General features: G+C 42.4%; 1 long non-coding RNA gene across 1 annotated transcript in view; it reads left to right on the forward strand.

Moving 5' to 3' along the window:
* Window positions 1–4343: 4343 nt before the first annotated feature.
* LOC138447800 (uncharacterized) overlaps window positions 4344–13338 on the forward strand; it is a 66360-nt gene continuing 57365 nt past the window's right edge. Inside the window, exon 1 of the long non-coding RNA XR_011259954.1 lies at window positions 4344–4435. This is a non-coding gene — a long non-coding RNA (uncharacterized lncRNA). The remainder of the gene's footprint in view (window positions 4436–13338) is intronic.

Consider the following 13338-nt stretch of genomic DNA (forward strand, 5'->3'; position numbering starts at 1 on the left):
AACTGTTGAACATAATCCTGCTTCAGTCTGGGAGAGACAGTTATCATATTGTGAATTTAACTGTTACATTTGTTGCTTTTGAATTGCCATGCATTACCTTGTTGAGGTTTTGTATGTATAAGTGTGAGGGACAAAAACAAGTGTTTCCTTTAGTTTATTTTAGGCAGGGAAATCCTCATCCGGGTAGGGCTAGTGAGGCATTTATTCAACCTCTTTGAGTTAATAAATATGGCATCTTTTGAAAAACCTTCACAAAGTTGTCTGCCTCACATTTCTGACCCCTCAACATCTGAATACCAATAGCTTACACCCACATATAACTGCAAAGTACACATCAAGCTTCATGTAAACAGTACTCAGCATATCCATATGTTGTAATGGGTATGTCTGCACATCACACTATAGGGCACCTGTACAGTTGATTGCACCACAATGTACCTGTGTGCTGCGCCTGGTACCAGTGCATTTCACCCCATTGTATCTCTGCATTGCAACTCGCATCTGTACATAGTACCCCAAGACAGCTGCAGATTGTAGCACAGCTTTTCTGGGCAATGCACGCAGGTGCTGTACATTGTATCCAGAATCCGCGCATTTCTTCTCGGTTTATCTGCACATTGCACCTTGCATGTGGCAGAGGCAGATTCAGCACTCAGATAACAGACAAACAGCGAGTGGGCCCTTCCATGTCCTGGGCCACCACCTTCCCAATCTCCTCACATCAGCCACAACACACATGCCGTCATCCCTGCTTGCTGGCAGTCAGGCACATTGAAATAGCAAAGAGCATCTTAATGCTCGCTCACAGGGCCTGGCTTAACATTTGTCAGGGCTGGTGAGGGCCAATTTCAATTTAATTGGGCCCCCATTGCCTACAGCTGGGTGGGTGGACACAGTCTGTGGCACCGTTGGTTGCTTGAATAAGAATGGATACAAATGACTGCTCTTTAGGGGCAGTCAGCCAGAGGGGAGCTGAAACACTAAACTGCCACTGAAACGTTAGTAATCCTCTGTCAGCAAGGAGCTAACACAGATGAAACCAAAGTAAAAGGCAAAGAGGTGATAGCACTGCTGGATGTTGGATGCTACTGAATGCAGTCTATAACCTGCTTCAAATCAGACATTTAAAGTCTTCAGTTAAGGTGACAGCAGCCACAAGGCAAGGTGCACATGTAATGCCATGATAGAAAGACATATGATGCCAAGACTGCCAAACAGGGGCAGCTGCTTGGGCCTACCCCACCCCAAACCCCTGAGGCTCTTGAACACATACACAGAACAACAAAATAACAACACTGTGGGACTATTAGGCATACAAGGCACAGATATGTTCTGATTTGTCTTCTGGACCTGTACAGCAAAAGATTTGCCGAACCCTAATTTGCAACATATGGATTGACATGATCAGAAGTGACATCACAGTAAATAACATTACAAGCAGTGACATCAGTCTTCAATACTCTAGGACACCATTGGTAAAGATAATGTGCTGTGCAATATTTCAATATTGATTATTATTAATATGCAACAACTCAATAGTTTAGTAAACCATGAGGGGTTTTCTTCATAGCAAAAATTGTAAAATAAATCACTTCTAGTGACACCCAATGTCCAGGACAGTGAGATTATATGATTTTCCCAGGATCGCACATTTAGCTAAAGTGGCAAAATCAGCATTTGGACTCAGGCTGTGATTTGAGCACTTTACTACATGTCTTCCCAGTGATAGGTCACAAACATTTTTTAAGGTTTTGTTTTTCAAAAACAAAATAATTAGTTTTTCTATCAGTGCCTTGAAAAGTACACAAATCACATAGGAAACCAACCTGACACTATACATTGTTATAGAAATAGGCAAATCAAAAAGACATGTAGAGCTTTATTTTCACCACCATTAATGCATGATTGTAATAGCAGCCTCCAAAGGAATGTGGACCTAAAAACAATATAAAAAAGGTATTCACAGTGAAAGAGAACTCAATATAAGGTAATCTGCTTGAGTCATTATTTTACACAACATGCAGCATTATACACCCCTCCCATTTATTATCACCCACCAATCACACCTTTTAAGAGACAACAGTCCTTACCCAGGCGCCCCTGTGTCTGGATCATCAACCTCTTATCGGTTTATTGAAATGAGGTTGACACAAAGCTGAGCCTGGGGGTGCTGGGGTCAGTGGGACAGGTGCTGTGCCTTTTTCTTGCTCCATTTCTGCCAAAGTTTCTTTGTTTTAGAGATTCCCCTCTCTTCCTCATTTTGCTGCTATTTGCATACTCACCGCCTTCCTTCATTTCATTTTTCCCTTCCTCGTTTACCCACGTTACACACCATTTGCTGCCCATGCACTCTCCATTCCTCACTCACTTGCCTCCCTTCCCTCTTTTTCTCCTGCCCTCCCTGACTCTTTAGACCTCCATTATTGCCCATTCTCCTTACACTGCTGAACCCCCTGCTCTCTATTTGCCCTCTCTTTAATCCTCTTTAGCCTGCATTTCCTCTCACTCTTGTCCCTCATTAACTATTGCCCCATTCTCCTGCCCGTGTTCACTCTCTGTGCCAATTCACCTGTTTACCTTCAAGTGGCTTTGTTCAATCACCTTACCTCCTGCCTTCCCTCACTCTCAGTCTCTCCCTCTCGCTTCTGCCCTCCTTCATTCTCCACTCTCCTGTCCCATCAGTGTTCATGTTACCTGTTCCTTCTCTACTGTTCTCCCTCACTATCCTGCCCCTTATTCCTTCTCCATTTCCATACACTGCCCTGCAGCAGGGCCTGTGGAGCTGGAGGAGATGTGAAGGTGGTGGGTTTGAGTTAAGGGGTCCTTCAAGTTCCACAAGAAACACCCACAAAACAATCTAATCCATGGTATGCTTTGAGATTAAAAGGTAAACTCCATCAAGTCTGTGCTGCTCAATGACATTTAAAGTGTGTGGGATAAGAACACCAGGGACATGCACAAAGTAAATCTGCATGCTGTAGGACTTATCCCGTGATATTACCTCCTGTGATGTGCCTTCCCATTGCCCATGTTATTGCCCATTGCCTTGAACCCTATCATTTCCAACATTAGGTTCAGGCCTGATCATTCAATATCACCACCATTAACAGCAAAACCTCGCGAGGAGGCCCAGCTGTCTCTGTCAAGCAGAGGCGTTGGTAGGGGGGGGGGGCTGAGGGGGCTATATCCCCAGGTCTTTTGGTTGTAGCCCCGGATAGAAGCTCAGGGACTACAACCAAAAGGCTAGCTAGCCCCGAGTCCCGCCAGTCCCGACATCAGCGTAGCCCCTCATCTTTTCCAGACCTAGCAACACCCCTGCTGTCAAGAGTCAGACCCCCAAACACAGAAACTAAAAACACAACTTAAAAAAGTAAGTGTCCCTACAGTTCACCATTGTGCAACCCCGCCCACTCAAGGCTCCGCCCCCATGACCCGCCCACGTGGGGCCCTCTGTCATTTTTGTCCACGGTGCCCTCTGCCTTAAATCTTACTCTGGCATGTGGAGATGTTGCCCTGTGCCTGGCCTTAGAAAACTAGTGTGTCTGAAAATGCCCCCCCGGGATATCTGTGCGTGGTATCTGTATTGCACGTTGGATCCGTATATTGCAGGTGGTATATTATACATATTTCATTGTGTTCAGAGTAATACTACTTCAACACAAGTGCATAAGACGTATAGAACATATATGACTTATAGCACCTGTGTATTACACGTGGTATCTGTATATTCCACTACACATCTATATCCCAGGTTATATGCACATTGTATATGTGCATTGTGCCCGGTGCCTGCACATTGTAGGCCAGCCCTCTGTATTGTACCCGGTTTCATATCAGATCACAGCAGCGTATCTTACGTTGTTCATTGGCCCCCTTAGCACCAGCCATTGCAACCCGAAATATGAACTAGTACAAAAAACATCCCTTACTATAAAGGATTTCAAAAAAATAATAGGTAAATGGACTACCCCGCGCCTTACTAGCCCAGGCGGCTGTCGGGCCTCAAGTTTCTTTGCTTAATTTATGACCTTTCTGCACCTCATCGTGGTTCAGTTGGACCCAGCAGTGCGGCACCGTTTAACCCCCTCGCCCAGTGCGGTTGAGTAACAGAAGCCCCACCTCTGTCCGTTTCCCTGCCTTTCAGTAACGTGAGCCCACGTCTACTCCAGCCGCGGCAGTGTGGAGGAAACACAAGCTCGGCCCCGGCTGTAAGGGGAGAAGCAGGGGCTGCCTCGAAGCGGGGCGACCTCTGCCAGCTGTGGGGTGGGGCCGTCAGGTGTATAAAGGTCCAAGGGGCGGGGAGGCCGGTAGTATTGCCGCTTTGAGCAGAAACACACGGAAGACGCGACAGAAGCGTCTCCACCAGCTACTGCCTGAGCCCGAGAGACTCCCCGAGGCTTCCATCTGCATCCAGACTATGGCCCATTTTGTTCCGGTGAGTGGAGCCGCCGGACTGCTGGAATAATTTAACAAACGCAGTATAATTAACTGAGGGAGAGGTGCTCTGGTGGTAGAGTCTGGTTGTAAGTGGCTGAGCCTGTCCTGTCCTGTGCAGGTCTGGTAGTTAGGTTGAGGTCATGTGGTTAGGTTGAGAGGCGGTCTGGTAGTTAGGTTGAGAAGTGATCATCTGGTTAGGTTGAGAGGCGGTCTGGTAGTTAGGTTGAGAGGCATCGTAGAGTTCTTGAAGGTGTCATTGCTTAGGTCGCGATGTGGTATCTTGCTTAAAGTAGGATAAATTCCAGTGTCCAATGGCTACGTTGAAATCTGCTCTGGCGTTTACGGTAAGATGCGCAGTAGTGATTTTATTGTGGACTGTAGAACCAGGAGATCTGAATTCCGATCTTGATTTCCACCCTTGAACTTGACTTCATTGTTGGATTCAGGACAAATCACGTTATCTCATTGTGCCTCGGTTGCCTTATCTGGCAAATATGAGAGTGCAGAGAAACATGCGCTTCCCTGCTCTGCCCCATCCATCCCAGCAACCTCACAACCACCCGCACTCTACTTGTAACCCCGTGGGTATGTCTCCTATGTAACGTTCTCTGTTGCTTCCCAGCAAGGTTTATGCCTTAGAGATCCTATACATACAAAAATACATTTGCTCGGTGACCGCTTATCCCGAGATGTCTGTAACTCTTCACTGCACAAGCCCCAATGGCTCTCATGGGCATCCCATGGGTTCTGCTGCACTCTATTTTTAGCATCCCAAAGATATCACAATCAACTACTTTATTCTCAATTTAATAAAGCAGGGCAAACTGGCAGACATCGGACTAATGCTTGCACACTCACACACAAACTTGATTACACAGAGCTTTTATACCCCAATATGTGTCATCTATGACATCATCCTACGTGGCAAACTGTAAAACTTATTGATAGGAGGAATTGGTTAGGGGAACATATCTACTTATAGAATACATAAGAGTTAGTACAACATTGGCTGCCTCTTATCTGTAAGGCATGCCTTGAACTACCTCTAAATACGTATAATACTGATTCTAGCTGACAAAATGGCAGCGGATTGGTCTATGCAACATAACAGGTTACCCGATAGACCCACTGATTGGTTGGCGTTTCCACCCAACCTTGGACTGTCGGCTCGGCTAGCAGCCCGTAAGCGAACGAAACCCAGGTGCTTGAGTCACATCAGCTTGCTCCCCACTTTCCCAATTAGTCCATCATCTCTCATCAGTCCAACCATGAGCCAACATTTCCTGTCTGTAGTTGACCTTGTAGCCTGCTCTATGTTCTGGGACATTCAAGGGAATGTTAGCACATTACTATCTTCATCCACAGCTTAATGAATAGCACTTGTTTTTGACTTCTGAATCACGTGTGAAGAGACCGCAAATGTGTCTTTTTCAACCTCTTTTTTACTGCTTTTGGATTCAATTATGCTGGGTGTCATTGCTCCTCTTGGCCTCTAGAGACTTGCTCATTCTATCTTGTATAGACTTTTTTGGTAGTCCAATACTTGGCTCTTGCAAATGTTTTCTTCTTCTTTAATCTAAGAGAAATATGTCTTACGTCCATGGCATATCCGTCTGCCTCCCTTTATGCCTTGCAGATATTCTTTAAAAATAGCATCCTTGATCCCAGGCCAACATAGATTCCTCTTCATTTTGCACACAAAGCTGTTTTCCAACATCTCCTGACTCTGCAACCCGTGTCTGTCTCTGAGGTAGCTGGATTGAATCTTAGCACAAGCTGGCATCCATCTTACAATTATGGCCGTCCTAGCCACGTTATATATTCCTCAATAGCAAGCTTCTATATGCCTTATCTACCTTGTGTGCTGCGTATTTACACTTATTACTCAGCAAGTTACTTTATCTTCTTTTGCATACATGATTACTCTTTTAGTTCATACATGTTTTTCTTGTCACTTCAGTTACAACATTGCTCTTAAGGATTTTCATATCGTTTCAATATGTCTTTTCACATCTTCTTATTGACATCACTCTGCCTTCATCAGATTTCACTCAGCGCTCCATGATGTCCAATGGTGCATGCTGACATCCTTCAACTCTCTCAGTGCGAGGGTACATTTGATACGGTTGTCAAAGTGGATATCGTTTTTCATACACCCGGTGCGGTATATGGACAACACATGGAGTCTCATATAGGTCTCTTCGTCTTACTGTTCCAATATGATGGTAGTGAGGGGGCAGGAGTTAGGCAAAAAGTTTCCACCTGCTCCTCTACATTCCCCACGCTGGTCGAGTTTCTCTGCCACATTCTCCTCTTCAATCTACTTCATCTTCTCTTCATACTGTTATTTATTTGGGATCCAGATCTTTGTTACCCCCTCAGGTGACCTGCACTCTTTATGTGTTCATCCACACTCCAGGTCATGTGACAGCATTCTCCTGATGCTGGACAGAATATTCAATGTCCTACATACTTTATATGGTCCTTGGGGTGCTAGAACTTCATTCCTGTAGGTGCAACAGTGCTTTTCTTTATATTCTCACGAGTAGTTTCCTCATTTTGCATCTGATCACCAGTTCCAACATCTATATAATCACTGTCTTCATCCCAATAGCTTTCTTGGCTTTCCTCTGGCCCTGTCCCAAGGTGATCCTTATGAGACAAAGTCCTAGCAATACCAACACTAGTATCTCTCCAAGTATTTTGAAAGAATTTGCGAACCTGTTTGGAATCTATGACAATAGAAATGAGAACCAGTCATCTCCGGCTGTCTCATCAGCTTCATTTTCCATCTTTGTATGCAGGGTCGTCAGCATAGTTATTGCTTCTGTCAGGGTTCCATTTTCTCCATCATGAGATGGTGTGAATGTACAGCAAGAAGACCCGACCTTGGTGCATATGCCTTCTTCCATTCCTGTAATTAAGTCCAGAAAATACCTGTTCTGGAGAGTCATCAGCCTGATGGCTCTCAATTCTTCTCTGATTGCATTGAATCATTTTATTGTTGCATTAATCATCTGTAACAGCTCCCATCTGGTGATCTGCAGCCAGTTGGCATTTACTGCAGTCTGGAGTCCTGGCATAAATAAAGATGTCATTAACGTTGCAGTCTTGCTGAACAGTTTATGCTCATCTGGAATATCTTCATAGGCCTTTATTTATTTTGATGAAAAATAATTCTCCCTCTTCAGCCGGCGTAGGTTGAGCGACCTCTTCCTCTGATGTTCATTCATTTTTGGAAATCCATCCATGTTGAGATCACTTTGAGGAATCACTAATGGCGGAACATGTATTACTCCAATAGAGCATATTCCTCTCCAATTCTTAGGCAGCTGTATGTAAGCTCTGGATCTACAGGTCCAATATTGGTCCATCAGTACGGTAGTTCCTCCATTCATTCCTTGATTATCCGTCCACATCCTTTGTTTTCTCCAACCAAAACCAAGCCTTCATTCCTGAAGCATATTGATGCATTCTTTAGTGGTATTCTAAATACTGGTCCTGCTTCATTGCCAACCCATGTTAGTGACTTGGAGTACTTATCCCATGATTCTATTCATCTGTCATTCACTATACGCACTATGCTTACTGGTTCTTTCTTCAGTAAGTGTGCAGGGCAAGATAATAGTCCTTCTTCGCATTCAGTGCTGGTGGCAACATGCCCATACACCAATAGCCGAGGTGTCTCCCAGCTCTCTGGTTCTCCTGATCTCTCAGTCATATCTGTGCAGTCCATCCCCTACATCTCAACAATGTTTATTTGTTCTCCAATCTGGGATGGATGCATACGTGTTTTACTTGTCCATCCCATTCCACTTTCTGTCCTCCTTTTTTCACCTAGATATCTTCATATGGAAATGTTCCTCTTGATCACCATCACAAAGTTGCCCATTTTCCTTTGAACTGCCCTCTGGTTATACATGCTACTAGATGACTGAGACATTTGGCATCATGTGCAGGCATTTCTTTGGCAATAAATGTCCTTGCTGCATTCATGGCATAATGTATTAAGGAACAGACATAGCAGCTTTCATATGACGTTTTCTCTCCCACCTCCTTCATGTGCTGATACCATCAATTATTTTTTAAACGAGCCAAATTTTCAAGATATGTATTCATATCTTCCTTGTCTCCCTCACCACCTCTTTTAAATCGAAATAGGTGTCTAGTGGGATTATAAAGAATACTGTTCATGCTTTCATCTGGGACAATAGTAAATGTTTCATTGTTGCCCATCATGTCTGTATTGTTTCTAATAACATGTCTAAATGCCATAATAACCAGGAGAAAAACACAAATCATAATACAAAATTATATTACAATTATTATTCCACGAAAACTCATTGACTTTCTCGTTGGCAATGAGCATTTTATAGCCTGAAACCTCCTCATCCCTACTTAGACTTTTAATATATAACTCTGTAAGTCTCTATGAATCACACCTTTATATCAAGAACTGCAAGATAATTGCTATGATTATCCTGAAAATAATACGATTGTTCTGAGGATTTCCCCAAAACGTCATGATATTCACGTCTTCTTACTAAAGTAGGATAAGACTGTAATATGTAAGTAAAAACAGCCTACAAGAATATATGTATTGTTATTATAATGGGTAACATAAAGATGAAATGTGCTTCTCTTCTTTCAGCTTTGGTATTTTAAAGCATTGTCTCCTGAGCCTATCTAAAAAGGTTCCAGGATAGCTGCAAGTCTAGTTATTCCTTTATCAAAGGTTGAAAGATATTGGTCCTCAATTCAAAGTGCTGCTGTGCTCATCATTTCCCTTGCCTTTGCTATTGGCCATTGAGTCTGCATGCACAGAACTTCTTCTCTTGCTTCACCATCGGTAGTTGCAGGAGGGGTCAGGGTTTCTACTTTATATTGTTTGATGTCGTGCAAGTCCAGCAAGGCTCATCTTCCTTTTAACTTGGCAGCTGTAGGGGTAACTTCTTCCACCTCATATGGTTCTTCAAAACGGGGCATACTCCAAGTGCGTACAAACTTCTGTACCAGCACCTGGTCCTCTGGATATCGACTCTGTTGTTTTGACATATCTTCTGCTTCAATGGATTGATCATCTTTACTTCTCTTTGACCCCTCCCTTCGGTTCTTGACCTGATGAGACATGAAAGAAACACTTGCATTCATTGTTGTTAGGTAATCATGCATCTGGTCACCTAGTGTCTTTGCTACACTATGGGTATCAGTTTTTAACCTAGTTGGAGGAGCAAGGGGGGTTCTCATATGGTGTCCAGTCACCAACTCATGAGGAGTTAGATGGTGATCTGAGCCAGGCTGGTTTCTTAGGGCATATAAGGCAACGGATAGGCAATATAGCCATCCCTTCTTTAGTGTCATTTTTATTTTAGTAGTCCATTTAATCTCTCACAGACACCATTCACCTGTGGGTGTTACGCCGAGGAAAACTTATGCTTAATGTCTAACAGAAGAACTATTTGTTCAAACAGTTCATTTTCAAAATGCGGCCCAAATGTTGGCAGAAAACTATCAGAGGTCATTGGGAGAACTATCATGAGATACATAGTTCATTAAGCAATACATTGCTATAAACGCCACTGCATTACAGAGTTCTTTCCAGTATATGAACCTACCTAGAAACGTAAGCATTGTCTGCAGCATGCACCATAGAAGTGCAATATTCAAAATCTTGCCATGGTGGATAGTAAAATGATGAATGCTTTCATTTCAGAGTTTTTTGTTCTGTGAAACATGTAATAAGTAGCTAATAATGCCTCACTTACTACATAATTGTACTAGTACACACAAAACATAAAGAGACCACAATGCATACAAATAGGTATCAGGGAATATTATCCCTGTATATATGGTCGCCGTAAATAATATCGCCGAGAAAAGGTTGCAGCGATATTATATGGGTGACCATATATATGGGGACAGGGGCACAAAAAAAATGTAAAAAAAAAAAAAGTTTGGGGGTTGCGGGGATGTCCCCCGCATGTTCCATGCAATAATGTCGCGACAAAAAATGGCAATTTTCCGGCAATATTTTTGCATGGCGAGATTTTTGTGGCGACATTATTACATGGAACCTACAAATATGAGCATATACAGGGAAAGTAAAGTAAGCAAAAAAGCAGCAGTATTACCAGAAAGTGTTAATAACCTAAGTGATTATCTTCATGCACAGAAATTACTGCTGTGTTTCAGGCCTGCTTCTTCCCCTATGTATATATATCATATGATGTGACTCAACCCTAAGGAAAGTAGTGTAAGAACATATGAGAAGGTTAAGGTCTACAAATATAGTACCTTTTGAATGTTTTGTTCCTGAGTGTCAGTCAAGAAAACTACCTGGCCTAGATATGTCAGTGAACAAAAAAAGAGGGAGCCAGACATGTGATGTCATCAGTGATGTCATCAGTGGCATTTGTGATGTTATGTTTGATGTCATGGGTTTTAGTCTTAGGAGTGCACAGTGGTGGCATGAGTTATGGTTGCTTAGCTTACTATAACTGGCGAATTTGTGGGGTTTTTCGGTTTTACTTGTAACCATTATATGGATAGGTTTTTATTAGGGTTACTGAACCATAACGTCCCTTTAACAAAGTTTTTTCCTTTAATATATATATATATATATATATATATTAAAGGAAAAAACTTTGTTGTATATATATATATTGTTGTATATATATATATTACATGGCCTGTGGTTAAGCTGCTAAACCCATAGGAAGAGCACTTTTTGGGTCGCTTATAACTTCGGTCCCCCTGGACGAATCCTCATCAAACTTTGCAAACAAAGTATATGGCCCACTCTGAATTTATGTTTTTGGTGAGGTTTGGTCCAGGGAGGGCAAAGTTATAGGGGGGGTCCCAACATTTCTTTTCTTTTCAGTGATGTCATCAATCATATTTGTGATGTCATCTTTGATGTCATGGGTGTTATTCTTAGCAGTGCACGGTGGTGGCGCGAGTTATGGTTGCTTAGCTTACCATAACTGGTGAATTTCAGGGGGTTTTCGGTTTTACTTGTAACCATAACGTTCCTTTAACAAAGTTTTTTCACTGAATTTGAGAGGTTTTTAGTAGCGCAACTTAACCATAACGTCCCTTTAACTAAGTTTTTTCATTGAAAATATATATATGTTTTTAACCAATTTTAAAAACTATGCAACAATGTTGTTTTGTCCCTTTCTATCAACTTTTAGTATCTCATTGTTTTATCATTGATATTTTTAGTCTCTTCTTTATTTATTCATTTCCTTTCATTTTTATCCTCCTAATTGACGTCAACCTCTTGATCTAATAATCACCTTAATTCTTTACTATCAATTTATATCTATTAGTTTAAACACAACAAAAGCTTTATACTGACATATGTATAACCTCACATGTGCACTTTTTAAATTTTTCTACAAACAGCTTCCTTTACTATCTTTAGTAAATGTATCTCATATCACTTTTACTCCATCTTAGAGTTTAATACACACTCTTCTTGTTGGCCTTGCCTCAGGAATCCTTAACACCCCTATTTGGGGTCTTCTTAGTGGGTACCCTTCTGTCCTCTTGAAACCAGGAATCAAGGTATCTACTTCTCTTCTTTATAATCCCCAAAAATCCTGTTAATTTTATACATATGTATTATTTACAGCACAGTGACTCCTCCTAGTTTTGCCACTTAAACTGTTCTACTTACATCTCCTCCTCAACCGACCAGATGGCCTTCCGCCCACAGGGCACCTGTAGGGACCGGACAGGAATTTCATCAAAGGGGGACCTGACAACCGTATCTTCTTACATGTGTTTTTGCACGTCATTCTCCATGGGAAGCTCTGGGGTCTTCTGGCTAATGGCGGGGGCAGTCGTGCGTCCGCAGGTCTGGATCTGAGCCTAGGTCGATTAGACCTGAACCATCCACACCGCACCCAAAATCTGCTCTAGCGCCTTGGAGTATCTCTTGTGCTAGATGGGATTACCAATAAAGGTCTAAGACCCAATAACTGGACAGACTCAAAGAATATGGCAAAGTACTACTTTATTCTTAATTTAATAAAGCAGGGCAAACTGGCAGACATCGGACTGATGCTTGCACACAAACTTGATTAAACAGGTTTTATACCTGAATATGTGTCATCTATAATGTCATCCCGCGTGGAAAACTGTAAAACCTATTGACGAGAGGGATTGGCTGGGGAAAATATCTACTTATAGAATGCAATGGGGGTTAGTACACCATTGGCTGCCTCTTATCTGTAAGGCACACATCAAACTACCTCTAAATACATATAATGCTGATTAAGCGGACAAAATTGCAGCAGATTGGTCTATGCAACATTGTATAGCATGTTCCCCTGTAGACCCACTGATTGGTTGGCATTCCCACCCAACCTTGGACTTTCGGCTCGGCTAGCAGCATGTAACCAAAATGAAACCCAGGTGATTGAGTCACGTCAAATTACTCCCCAATTTCCCAATTAGTCCATCATCTTTCTGAATCACGTGTGAAGAGATCACAAATTTGTCAATTCCGACCTCTTATTTACTGCTATTTGATTCAATTATGCTTGGTGTCATTGCTCCTCTTGGCCTCTAGAGACTTGCTCATTCCATCTTGTATAGACTTTAGACAACTTTTAGGAGTCCAATACTTGGCCCTTCCAAATGTTTTCTTCTTCTTTAATCTAATATAGAAACATGTCTTACGTCCATGGCTTATCTGTCTGCCCCCATTTGTGCCTTACAGCTATTCTTTAAAATTAGCATCCTTGATCCCAGGCCAACATGGACTCCTCTTGGTTTTGCACACAAAGCTGGTTTCCAGCATCTCCTGACTCTGCAACTCTGCTCTGTCTCTGAGGTAGCTGAGTTGAATCTTAGCACAAGCTTGCATCCATATTCCAATTATGGCCGTCCTAG

Source organism: Ambystoma mexicanum, chromosome 1p, assembly GCF_040938575.1.
Source record: "Ambystoma mexicanum isolate Mex_15411 chromosome 1p, UKY_AmexF1_1, whole genome shotgun sequence".
Taxonomy (NCBI): domain Eukaryota; kingdom Metazoa; phylum Chordata; class Amphibia; order Caudata; family Ambystomatidae; genus Ambystoma; species Ambystoma mexicanum.